Raw genomic sequence first — 13995 nt, 5'->3', positions numbered from 1 at the left:
CTGAAGTATGTATTGAAAATTTGAATTTCACATGTAACCAAAAACACAAAGCTTTGAAATCTCCTCTAGTATACTGTTCTCAACTCTGATACCATGTAGAAAATCCTGTAGATTCACAAGCTCATTAAATTTACTAAAGCACATGACAAGAATCTGCTTCTACTTTCAACCAACGGAAGCCAATATATCGATGAAAACAATATGAACAAGAAGAAAATAAATCAATGGCACATAACACAAGATGTATCTGGGGAAAGCCATTGCTCAAAACCCCGCTATTTGTATTGCATATATCAAAAATATGAGTGAATATACAAAGTTTGTTCTCCTAGAACAATTCTGCACAAGTATAATCGACTCTCTCAGCTCACAAGCAAGCTCTTGGTGAAAACATAGACAATTTTGTAGCTCTCCAAGCCCCTAACCTCTTGCGTAATTCCTAAGACGAATAGCCTGTACTTAAAGGGAATTCATGCTTCCAAAACTGCACAATCCAAACATAGGTCCTTCTCTGATTACAAGCATGATATTTACAACTCAGTAAATCACACAACTAATAGTACATTGTCCCTATATTCTAGTCTCAACTATGTCTTTCTCATAATCGCCATGCATAAGTTTAGGATGAGGGAATCTTCAGTTAACTAGAGTGAAACTTGTGGGTGCACTAGTGCACCAACTGAGTGTTAACTCTCTATTAGTTCTACAAATAGTTTGGAACTAATTTAACTTAACATTAACTCAATAAACTGAGTTATCTAATTACAACTCACAATTAAAATCATCTTGGACCCCTAAAAGTTAGGGATAACATATACATGACTTCAGAAAGGCTTCCAACTCAAAATTCTGAAGCTAATTAACTTAATTAACTATTTACAAGTTGATATTAGAATAGAATTCGATTTTAATTATGAGTTTAATTCAAGGACAAATTTAAACTGAAATTTCTTGTTTCCATTTCTCAATACAAGTTCGTCAGTTGGAGGTCGTCGTAACGATCATTACCAAAAGAAAAACATAGATGGAGCATCGCCATCCACTCGACCACTGAAGATGAGTGGTCGATGCACCGATGCTTAAATAATAAAAAAGGTGGTACAGGCCTATAATGCTGGAATATTGAGTTTAAATGACCGTAGTATTTTAATGAGTTTTCGATATCTATTTAATACAAACATTTATAGATAAACATTTGTAATAAGAATTATTTGTTAAAATACTTATTTTGAAATGAACTTAAGAATAATGAGCTTCAACGACTCTACTAATATTTAACGAACCCTCACTGATGATATTTAATGAAGGCTCGCTGGCAGAGGCTTGGTCTCATTGCCAGCAGACAGTCTGTTAAGTCATTCGTGCCACTATGCATGTCACGCGTTCGAGTCTTGTCTTACCTAAGGGCCATTCTTGCGGGCTGGGCAATCCCTCCTAAAGGTTATAGTGGCAGTCGGTGGGATTCAACCCCATGTAATGCGAGTACGATACCACCGATGTTGCTGATTCCGCTAGTAAAAAAAAGGATATGTAACGAAGGCTCATGATGGTAGCAAATGGAGAAGAAACTTATCTTAATAATTAATACAAGCATCAAATTGGACAATAATTTGTAATAATCCGTGTTTGAGTATGCAATGACAACTGAATGTATAAAAAAAGTATACGAACATTAAATTGGAAAAGAATTTGTAATAATCCAGGTTTGAGTATACAATAATAATTCATAGGACAATTAAAAAAGGTAACTCATCTAAATAAACTCTCTTTGATGAAACTATCAAAGCTCATCAGACAACGAGTGTGTCGATTGAGAACTTGCAAGATAAAATGACTTAGGTGCATCCTACCAATACAACATCTTTCAATAATCCACCAATTACTGAATCTATTTCGACTTCAAACATAATTGTAGAGCCAGCTACAATTACCACTCCAACAACCATGGACAAAAAGAAGCTTATCGACATTACTAGTAAGTATGACAACATCAAACTTGCCAGCGATAGACAAATTTTTTAAGTTATAGAGAAAATGGTTAAGACTTCCAAGAAAATATTGTGGAAAAGGAAGAATCATACCAGCACACTCCAGCAGCAATAGGAATGAGAAAGGAGACTTAGCTTGCATGTCAAAGTCAGAAAACATAAAAGGTACATATTCCAACTCTAGCCAAGATTGAGGATAATCTCATTACTATCCAACAACTGGTAGAGAAATTGACTTATCGTAACATCTAGCTCCATGCTCAAGTATTGAAAATGTAGGCACGACCTACAATTGTTGTAGATCCTAATTTTACACAAGCGCTACAGAAGGCCCATAATAAGTTTCTAGCAATGAAGCAAACTCTATAAGTCACACTCGACAAAAGAGTTTTTATTACTACTACATTGAATAATTGGCCCAACTACTTGGCTTCTATTCATTTGAAAATAAGGGCTCAAGAGCTACTTATCACAGAGTTGTGAGCTAGACAAACTTCATATACTAGAATGCAGTAAACACTTAATACTAAGTTGGAACATGGAAGTGAAAATTATTCACAGTTACTGCAACAACACGGCTAGTGGCTAAGAGAGGGAAATAAATCTCAACACGAAGCTTCCAATGGATCAACATTTTTGGAGGGAATTATTAACCAAGTCATGAGCATTGAAGCAGCCAATCATTTTACTCAGAGGATAGCAGGGAACACACCTATGGAAGAAAACGTGAAATAGTTATATGATCTCATAGAATCTTGTGTTCAATCTAGCATGCAAGTTCAAGAATGGTCTATCTTCAACAAGCAACTACATATTTTCACTCCATTGATTTATCAAACCGTCTTTCCAAGTACGAATCTACCTCCATTAGAATGTTCAACATAACCACACCCACCACAACCTACCCATGAGTTTTATGCACCAAGTGTTTCAACATATGTTGCAACTTTAGAACAACAATCTCATGAAGAGGAAGTTAACCAAGCAGAGAACAAGTTGACAACCAACTTCAAAGGTTTCAACCGCAACAGCAGAAGCACGAGGAGATGACACACCAAATGTTCTATCTTAGTCTTATTTTATTGTAATAATTGTACTCAAAATTTTAGTTTAAATAACCACCGCCACAAAGGTAAAAACTTGCTTTTTCTTTTGTCAATTTTTGTTACACTCCAACTCTCCCCTTCTTTGGGACGAAGAAGGCTTTGAGCATGGGGAAGATGTTGGAGGAGCTAGTTGGCTTAGCCGAATAGCCCAAGTCAAGTTGATAAGTATGTAATGTAATAAAAAGTTAGCTAATGACATGCTAAGCACCATGTTTGGCCGAAAAAATAGACTAGAATTATTGTCCCGACAGTGTATATATATGTTTGTCTACATAAAAATGTAACGATTCTAGTTTTTGTTTCAACATATAATAAAGATATATCTATGCTCTTATGTTGGTTTTCCATTACTGTGTCTCTTTTCATGTTAGCGTATGCTTGACATGTGATTACTTAATGTCTGTCTAGTGGTAATAATGCATGATTTTCGCTAGATTACAACAGAGATGCCTAGAGTCTAAAGAAACTATCAGAAAGAATAACAACATGGGTAGGGGCAAGGAGAAACAAAGGATTTTCTATCCCGTAAATCCCTCCTTATGGTGGAAAACACCCGCTTATGGTTGATATTATGAACACTCTCTAGCAGATGTATAGATTACTTCACTATTTGATCAAGCTCGTCAAGATGACCATAATTATATACTTAACTTCATAAACCACCTCAAACATACTCTATGGGAGAAGAACCATCGACTAGTTAGTTTATGGAAATAACAACAACAAATCCAAGAGTAGATGATAGGCTAGAATCTCGGCTAGCACACATGGAGGATCACATCCATTGTGAATTTAACCCCCTCCATCCCCTGGCTTATCTTCAGACCATCCTATACTGGGAAACTCTAATGATGCATGATGAGTGTTGGTTTTCTTTTTGTATTGTTAATATTTTTGCAATAATTGTCGGTTAATGTATGTATATCACAGTCGCTTTCGTATTTCACTATGTATTTGGGAATACAACTCTTGGCCAAAAATTCTAGTAAGAGTGAGGGAAAGAGGCTTTTGAGATATGTCTTGGAACGATGTAATCTGATGTAATAATGTGGTTGTGGTGGTATTATAAAATAAAAAATTCTAAATAAACTTCCATATATACAAGTTATACTATTTTAATAATTAATATTATTTTTATATTTATTTATTTGTTTAATAATAATAATTCTAGAATAAATTGATGTGGGAAATTCTTGATTTATAAGACTTTTATTTATAGATTTTATTAATTTGATCTAATATTTAATATTAATTTAATTCAAATTGAATTTATTGAATATAAACATTAAAATTAAAACGCATTGAAAAAATGAAATTTAAAAATTTTCAATCTGTTTTTATTTAATGCAAAATAAATTTTAATTTTAATAATATATATATAAAAAAAAATTACTTATTCGAAAAAAATAAAATTATAAAAATAATGAATATAAAATTGTAGTATTTTTTAATACATTAATATGAATTATTTCTCGCTAACACTGAACCTCTAATAATTCTTTCGATTGCTTTATCAGCGTCACTTAAAATTGTTATTTATTTGAGAAGATATTTTAATTTATAGTCCTAAGATTGTTTGGGTTAAAGGGAATCGAAAAGTAGAATATATTATTATTTATATTTTTAAATATAACATCGTAATGATCTTTGGTTCAATATAATATTTAGCAAATCATATGCAATGGTTTGGGAAAATTAAATTAAGATAAGTAAAATTAAAATCGTTAATTTCAACCACTATCCTTAAAAACAATGTACTTCAATTAAATAATTTTATTTATAATATTAAATTATATTAAATAAATAATTAAATTTATAATATTAAATTAGTATTTGCATATTACAGTGTATAAGAACGCTAGCGGCATTAAACTGAGGGCGGAATGCCGAGGGCGTATTAAATAAATAATTATATTTATAATATTAAATTAGTATTCGCATATTATGGTGCAAAGGAAAACCGATAGCGTTAAACAGAAGGCATAGTGTCCGTTTACAAATCTCTAGTGTTACCTCATAGAATTTCAGAATAAAAAAATGGCTTTCCCGCATTATAGTAAATAAACAAATATATTTTTGTAAAATATTTATTTATTTATATGAAATGAGATATCTAAATTTCATTTCTGGTTTTAACATGATATTTTGGTATAAAGTACTCGAATAATTTGAAATTTGAACTAGAAACATGATTAGTACAGATTTCTAAAAGCAACATCAGAGATAATGAGTTTAAAAGACTAGAGTATTTTACTGAGTTTTCCCTATGTATGTAATAACAAGTAGTTGTTAAAACGCTTATTTTGAAATGAACTTAAGCATAATGAGCTTCAGCGACTCTAATGATATTTAACGAAGGCTCCTTATAATGATAGCAAATGAAGAAGAAACTTATCTTAATAGTTAATACGAGCACCAAATTGGACAATAATTTGCAATAATCTGTGTTTGAGTATGCAATGACAACTGGATGTATAAAGAAAAGAAAGTATACGAACATTAAATTGGACAAGAATTTGTAATAATCCGGGTTTCAGTTTGCAATGACAACGGAAAGAAATTATAAAGAACCGATGCAATTTTATTTCGTTGGAAGAGCACGGTCTAATTTGAAATGTGGCAGCTGTCGATTTCCTTACGATTTCACGATTTCTTTAGCATTCTAAAGGAAAAGTCAAAATACAGAGTATTAGAAACATGGTTGAAATTAATTAATATGATCCCGTGATCAACTGTTGCATCGAAGAACAACCATCTAAAGTGGATAGTTAAGGATTTTAATCTCAATGCAAATATTTGATAATAATCCGATGGCGGATGGCAACGACCAAACTTGATTAAGAGCTTTCTTCGTTACGGTTTTGCGTATATTGTGCATAGCAAATAATGAGGAGAAACAATTAGCATACAATGCCATTATTATTAAGGAAGGAGGAGAACAGTGTTGACTCGCGTCAAGGTATGGGTTATTTTTGTTTTCCTGTCATATAAAATGCAGTTATAACGAAGGAATCAAGAAAACCAGCGGCGCCATCATTGTGTAACCGGGGAGGAAAGAGACCTTTCAAATACGCACGTTACTCAGGTGTCATTCTTCGACCGTGTCCTCCACTGCGGTACACGTCGACTACGAAAAGTGTGTCTTCATCTTTCTAGAGCTCAGCGCCTAACTTCACCGAGTTTAGCCTTTTCTAACAACTTCTAACTTCACCAACTTTGACCTTTTTGTTACGGCTAACGACTTGAACGTAGACTTTTCACCAAACTGAACGGAGTTCAACTGGCAATTTACATGTATAAATACTTTGATCTCACTATTCTCACACATATGTTTGGGTTTTTTTTTTATCAAACTTCTGTGGAGCTGCACGTTGAAATAGAAACAGTGCAGCTTGCTAAGTTTATTAAAAGTATATATATTCAATGGAAAGGTTTAATCAACATTTGTGGGCATGCCCATTTGCGACTAGGTTGTTTCGATTAGTCATATGCCTAACATGGCTGACTGCTATGGCCTCTGCGAAGCTACACAAACATATATTCGTTGTATGTCTTCTCATCCTTCAATATTCCCATTTAAAATGTAGGTTAGAGTTTGCTTGAAAAAAGGTGTTATAATGAGCTGGGAGATGTTGCTTCCTTGGAATTTTAAGTCTTTCCTTTAATCCATTGGGTGTTAGAGAAAATATATATTTATAAACGAAAAATAAATCTATGGATTTAGATGAAGCATCCTGGGTGCATTAGCTTTTTTAACATAATTTTTTTTGATGGATAGACGCATAGAAATAATAGCAAAGCACTGTCTATTAAGATAGAATAAACATTAACGTGCAATTCCTAGTTTCTGGTATTCTGAGCACTCTGTGCACTTCATATATTGTCTGTCACTAAGATGGATGTATCATATCATAAATTCTTCTGTATGAATTGCGGTAATTTCCTCCGCTCATTGACTATGTATGAGTAATACTCAGGTATCTCATCAACTCATCACTTAGTAATGTAATGATGTTTGTGGTTGGTTAATCGCAAAATTCAGCTTCGATCTACACCTGTGAAAAGGCTATGTGGGACACACAATATCATCACTGTGAACGGACAGTTCCCGGGTCCAACGCTGCATGTGAGAAACGGAGACAAACTTAAAATCAAAGTGCACAACCAGGCGCAATATAACGCTACCATTCACTGGTACGTCACGTCTCTAACCCACCGAGTAGTACTGCATCATATTGATGTTAATGCATTTTTAAGTCTTGTTAAACGGTAGAGCATCGTGTATGTCTGGTTTTGCATGTTAAAAGGAATAAATTGTTTATGCTCGTATTTACAGGCACGGAGTGCGCCAATTTCGCACAGGGTGGTCCGATGGACCTGAATTTATAACACAATGCCCCATTCGCCCAGGGCGAAGTTACACATACAAATTCACCATCACTGGTCAGGAAGGAACTCTCTGGTGGCATGCGCACAGCTCTTGGCTTCGAGCTACTGTCTACGGAGCTTTGATCATCTTGCCTAGACTGGGAAGCACTTATCCCTTTAAATTTACAAGGCCACATCGCCAGATTCCCATTCTTCTAGGTATGCTATAGCTATTCAATTTGTTATGCTCCTTGGTTAGAAATATAATTGGGAGCTTGGTTTAAATTTAAATTCTAATGCGATTGAAATGTTTGACCCTGTTTGAATTCGCAGGAGAATGGTGGAATAGGAATCCTATTGATGTTGTGAATCAAGCAACCCGAACAGGAGCTGCCCCCAATGTTTCCGATGCATTTGCTATAAATGGACAACCAGGCGACTTATACAAATGTTCTAGTTCAGGTACATTTCTTCCTACATTAACGCATATCAAATAGATTGAATCTGTTCAGCTGGCAAATGATCAATTTCAAATGATGGATACAGATACCTTCAGCGTCTCAGTAAAAGCTGGGGAAACTAATCTTCTGCGTGTCATTAATGCTGCTCTCAATAGTGACCTGTTCTTCTCGGTAGCTAACCACACAATGACCGTTGTTGCTGTGGATGCTTTGTATACAAAGCCTCTTAAGACGAATGTTCTGATGCTCGGCCCCGGCCAGACAACAGACATACTTGTAACTGCCAATCAGGCTACAGGTAGATACTATATGGCTGCTCGAGCATATTCCAGCGGGCAAGGGGTTCCATTCGATAACACCACTACCACTGCCATTTTAGAATACGAGGGGAGCTCTAACAAATCAGCTCCAATCATGCCGAATCTTCCATTCTATAACGACACCCAGAGTGCCACTAGCTTCGCCAATGGTCTCAGAAGCTTGGCCTCACAAGATCACCCCGTCTTCGTTCCTGAGAGGGTCAACGAGAATCTCTTCTACACCATAGGTTTAGGGTTGATCAAATGCCCGGGGCAGTCTTGTGGAGGTCCCAACGGATCAAGATTTGCAGCAAGTATGAATAACATATCATTTGTCCTGCCAACAACTTCGTCAATTCTTCAAGCTCAACATTTTGGCATGAAAGGAGTATTCTCCATAGACTTCCCCGATAACCCTTCTGTGCGATTTGATTATACCGCACAGAATATAAGCAGAGGTCTGTGCCATGTGGTCCCCTGTGAAAGGTACAAGAGTGAAAGTTCTTAATTATAACACAACGGTGCAAGTAATTCTTCAAGGAACAAATATATTTGCGGGTGAAAGCCATCCTATTCATCTCCATGGTTATGACTTCTACATAGTGGGAGCAGGATTTGGCAACTATAATCCACAAACCGATCCTCAGAAGTTCAACCTGGTGGATCCTCCTATGCGAAACACTGTAAACGTTCCAGTTAATGGCTGGGCTGCAATAAGATTCGTGGCTGACAATCCTGGTGAACATTTATTTCACAGCATTCCATTTTCCTTCTGTGTCGTCTCTTATTCTGAATTGGATGATACTTTGTGCATAGTCATGGTAATTATGGTGATTACTTATTGCAGGTGCTTGGGTGATGCACTGCCACTTGGACGTGCACATAAAATGGGGGCTGGCCATGGTGTTTGTGGTTAACAATGGACCTGACGCTCTTTTGAGTCTCCAGTCACCTCCCAGAGATTTTCCGCGATGCTGAGGAAAACTGCCATCCATACCAATCGATAATAGAGATGAATCCCGATCTTCTATTGATCCCACTTCATGCTTTTTACCTTGTCATAAATTTTCTTCTTCCATTCTGATGTCCATTATGATCCCGATTGTTATGGCAAAGTTCCGGCCTACTGGGAAATTTGTAGTTACACGAGAGTAATGTAGGATTTGGTATTCGTGTGAACCGCTAGGAAATGAAAAATACCTTGCTCATGATCACAGCAATAGAAAACCCACGTACTTTTGAATCAATGTTATGGGTATATTATTTATGATTCAGTGACGTAAGATTAGCACAGTCACATTTACTAATGTGATTGATAAACTCAGATAGGCATATATGAAACATATAGTGATATTTTCCAATGTGGTTGATATAGGCGGATAGGCTTATATCAACCATATTAATAATTATTATAGGTATTTATGATTACTAATAAATATATAAATATAGAGTCGTCTAACGAGGCAGAGGAATTCCCAGATGGCCAAAAGTGGTTGGAATCCGGGCAAAAAAATTTCAAAATTTTTTGTAGAGACAGTGTTTGAATCGTGTTTTTGATAGTGGAAATGGATTCAGCACCATCAAAAACGTCTAAGACACCTAAAAGTTTGAAGTTTAACAATTATGACTTGGATTTATAAATATCTTTGCCGGATTTTCTCTAAATATAACCAGAATTTCCATAACTTTCCGGACAATTCCTCCTACTAGTTAGACTACGGCTATAAATATTAACAACTAGATCATTTATATATATTATTATATAAATTTTATAATAATAATATAAACTCCTAATATATAATAATTAATAATAAGAATAGCTCATAAAAATATATTATCATTATATTATTAAAATAATATAATATGAAAAAATTATAAAAAAAATAACAATTATATTGTATAGTAATAATAATAATAATATCTTAATATAATATTATATTATTATAATAATATAAAAATATAATTATTATAATAATAATAATATAATCAATAATATTATTATAACATATTATTATAATAATAACAATAAAGACCAATTATTTATTATTTATGATAATCAATAACTATACAAATAATAACAATTATATTCTTATATATTTATATATTTATGATTATTATATTAATATTATTATAATAACATAAACTCATAATAATATTAGTATTATTAATTATTATTATTATTATTCTTAGGCATTAGTATTCTTAATATTTATCTTAGGGTTTATATACATTGGATTCATTATTATCCGTATTTAGGATTATTAATAACTATATAAATATTATTAAACATATTTAAAATTATTAATAACTATATAAATTACTCTATAAAATTATTAATAACTATATGAATATTAACAACCAGATTATTTATATATATTATTATATAAATATTATATTAATATTATAATAATAATATAAACTCCTAATATATATTAATTAATTTTTTTTTTTTATCGATAAGACTAATTCTATTAAGCAGTAAAATATTGTACAAGAGGATACATTCCAGAGATGCAAGAAACCGGCAACCGGAAATGATAGGACTATCAACCTCGGTTCCGGGAAAAGAGTGAAGCAAGCAAGGAGCTACAACTAGTCACTGAAAGCTTAAGAAGCAATGAATGCTACCCTAAAAGAGTAGGGGTTTCAACACGAAGCTTTTTCCCTTTCCTTTTTTTAACTTCAACCCAACCACTTTGGGGTGGATGGGCGATTACAACTTGCAGATTGGGGTCCTCCACAGGGGGGTTCTCCTTTTCTGAGTCCGAGGAAGAGGACAAATGGACACGTTTCTGAGCAATGGCTATATCAGAAGAAGGTGCCAGGCCATCGGTGGAAGGGGCCACAGAGTGAGGGGCCTGATTCAATTCTTCATCGCTATCTTCATCTTCAGAACTGGAGGAATCAGAATCCCCGACTGGAGGGGGAGAGCATGGAGCCCATCGTTTGGACTTGGGCTTGGAGTCGTTGGCCTTGTTCTTTTTTGCCGGGCGAGATGGGCAAGTATTCTACAAATGCCCAGATTGTTGGCAATGTCGACACCGAAATGCAGTGTTCTCGTAATCCAGCGTCTGGGTCCAGACAAAGTCATTTATCTTGAGATTGATTTGTTCTGGAAGACCTTTGCTCAGGTCTAACTCCACACACACTCTTGCATATGAGTAGAGACCTTTAGATTCCCGCCACAAATCTCCATGGATGAAGCTGCCCAATGTGTCTCCTATAGCTCTGAAGACACGAGTATTCCATAGATGAGCAGGTAAGTTTGGAAGCCGAATCCATACCGGTGTCTTGGTAATGACTGCAATGGCTGGATCAAAATCTGGGAACCAGGGAGTCAAAAAAAGCCCTGCAGTTCCCATGAACCAAGGACCCTCTTCTACGGCCTTTTCATAGTGCTTAATGTTATCAAAGAGAACAATGAAATAACCTTTTGAGCAAAAAAAGATCTTACAATGATGTGTCCAGTTTGCATGGATCCATGCATAGAGATCCTGAGATCGGGCCCACAGACCATTAAATCTGCAAATGATGGCTCTTTCTGCAAATTCTTGATGCTGGGAAGCCAGCTCTTCATGCATGAGTTCAACAGAGGGAACATCCTCAACTTTTTCAACCAAGAAGACCTTAGATTTAAGGGCTTCCGGGGGTTTGGGGAACTCGGAGTGAACTGCTTCTTTGTATGAGAAAGGCCGAGTGGAGGAAGATTGACCCGCTGCTCCTCCTCTCAAACGAAGGGTAGCCACCACCGAGCTGTTCCTGGAAATGCTGTAAGCAGAGAGGGATAGAGGGTTTTCAAGTTGTTTACCTTGAAAGAGAAGTCGCAGAAGGCTAGATGGGATCCCCATTTTGCGCTCTAAATTCAGTATGAGGTCCTGCACCAGGTCTGAAGGGCGAACCCATTGCATGATGGTCCTGCCTGCAGGCTGCGAAATCTGGATCTGAAAGGAGTCAGATAAGGGCTTTGACCCCATGCATAGCTCTGGATCTGGCCAGAGCACGGGTTCTTCTGCCTTCTGGTTTACCAGATCTGGCCGATCTTTGTCCGATCTGAAACAGAGACTGCGATTCGGATAGCAAGTGGTTGCCTCAGATCCATGCATAGACCCTGCGGATGAAGCAATTTCCGGCTCTTTCTTGCTTGATTCCAAGGACGGCACGGAAGGTAGCAAAGCCAGAGCCTTGGCCTTGGGATCTTTAAGCTCCTGCTGCTGAGGGATCAGCAATCGAATCCACCGGGGGTTGCGCTTCCGAGCAAGCGCAGCAGAGGCCCAGTCGTCGATAGCGAGAGCGAAATGTGCCTTCCTTTTTACTCCTCGCAGGATCCAGTCGGTGTCATGGCATGCATGGGGTGCTGCAAGCTGCTTGGCCCCCAACCTAATCTTCACACCCCTTTCTTGAATGTTGGCCTCGCCCTTAATGATTTTTCTGAGAAACGCGAAGCGACCAGAACAGGGTAGGCCGAAAGGGGGCAGGGGTTCAACATCGCGTGCAACCCAACCCTGTATGACTGATCCATCCTCGCCGATTTGTACAGCGTCTTGAACAAAGATAGGGTCCGATCGAAACCTTGCAGCTCTAATCCCTTGCAGCGCTGATCCATTACGGCGCAGTTTCCTGGTTCTCTGAGCGGCGGCAGCACGCTTAGTTCCCACTGTAACCCTAGCCATCGTGCTCCCCTCCGGTAAGGCTAGATCTAATTTTGATTCTAATATATATTAATTAATAATAAGAATAGCTCATAATAATATTAGATTATCATTATATTATTAAAATTATAAAAAATAATAATAATTATATTGTATTATTATTATAATCATAAGAATAATAATACCTAATTATAATATTATAATAATATTATATTATTATATTATTATTATAATATACCAATATAATAATTATTATAATAATTATATAATCAATATTATAATAATATATTATTAAAATAATAATAATGAAGAGTAATTATTTATGATAATTAATAACTATACAAATAATAACATCTATATTCGTGTGAACCGCTAGGAAATGAAAAATACCTTCTCATGATCACAGCAATAGAAAACCTACTTACTTTTGAATCAATGTTATTGGTATATTTTTTATGATTCAGTAACGTAAGATTAATGCGTGGAGCCAAATTGATTCGTTCAAATAATTTGTCGGCCGCTTATAAAAGGTGACGATTAGGGCACGGTTAAAAATTAGCTATAAACATCATAATGATCTTAGATATCATTTTTGGGATTCATATCATTATAATTTTAAAACTAAATTGTCTTTAATTTTAATTTTATATAATAAATATTTCTTTTAATTATAAATAAAATAAGTAAATTAATTTATTTTTAAATAATTTCATGATTAGTATAGAATTCATTATTATTTATAAAAAAATTATTTATTTATTATTATTTTTAAATTTAAATTATTAATTAATTATTTTAAAAAAATCAAACATTGCCCCTTAATGACAATAAAAACTTTATGAGTACAATAAAAACTTTCATCTAATTATATAATAGTATACACTTAAAAAAAAATTAAAAATTTCTTTTTTATACGACCAAACAATATTACAAGTTCTCAATGTTTCTATACCACTAATCGCCTTGAAATGTAACCACGATTGCTCAGCAAGAACTAACAATATCACCTTTTAAAATTTATAAAATATTAGTACAATGACATGGAACGAGCATATTAACCACATTGGTACCTAATATTTAGGAACCTAAACTCTCTTAAAACGATGAGATGATCCCTGTGTATT

The 13995-nt window shown here is 35.0% G+C and overlaps 1 pseudogene; it reads left to right on the top strand.

Moving 5' to 3' along the window:
* The first annotated feature begins 6517 nt into the window (after positions 1 to 6517).
* LOC149193394 (laccase-12-like) lies at positions 6518 to 9200 on the top strand (annotated as a pseudogene).
* The last annotated feature ends 4795 nt before the right edge of the window (positions 9201 to 13995 follow it).

This window comes from Pinus tabuliformis, chromosome 2_2 (genome assembly GCF_031772625.1).
Source record: "Pinus tabuliformis cultivar Carrire ecotype Pingquan chromosome 2_2, CPIR1, whole genome shotgun sequence".
Taxonomy (NCBI): domain Eukaryota; kingdom Viridiplantae; phylum Streptophyta; class Pinopsida; order Pinales; family Pinaceae; genus Pinus; species Pinus tabuliformis.
Note: the sequence above shows the minus strand (reverse complement) of the source record. Positions and strands in the feature narration are given on the sequence as shown.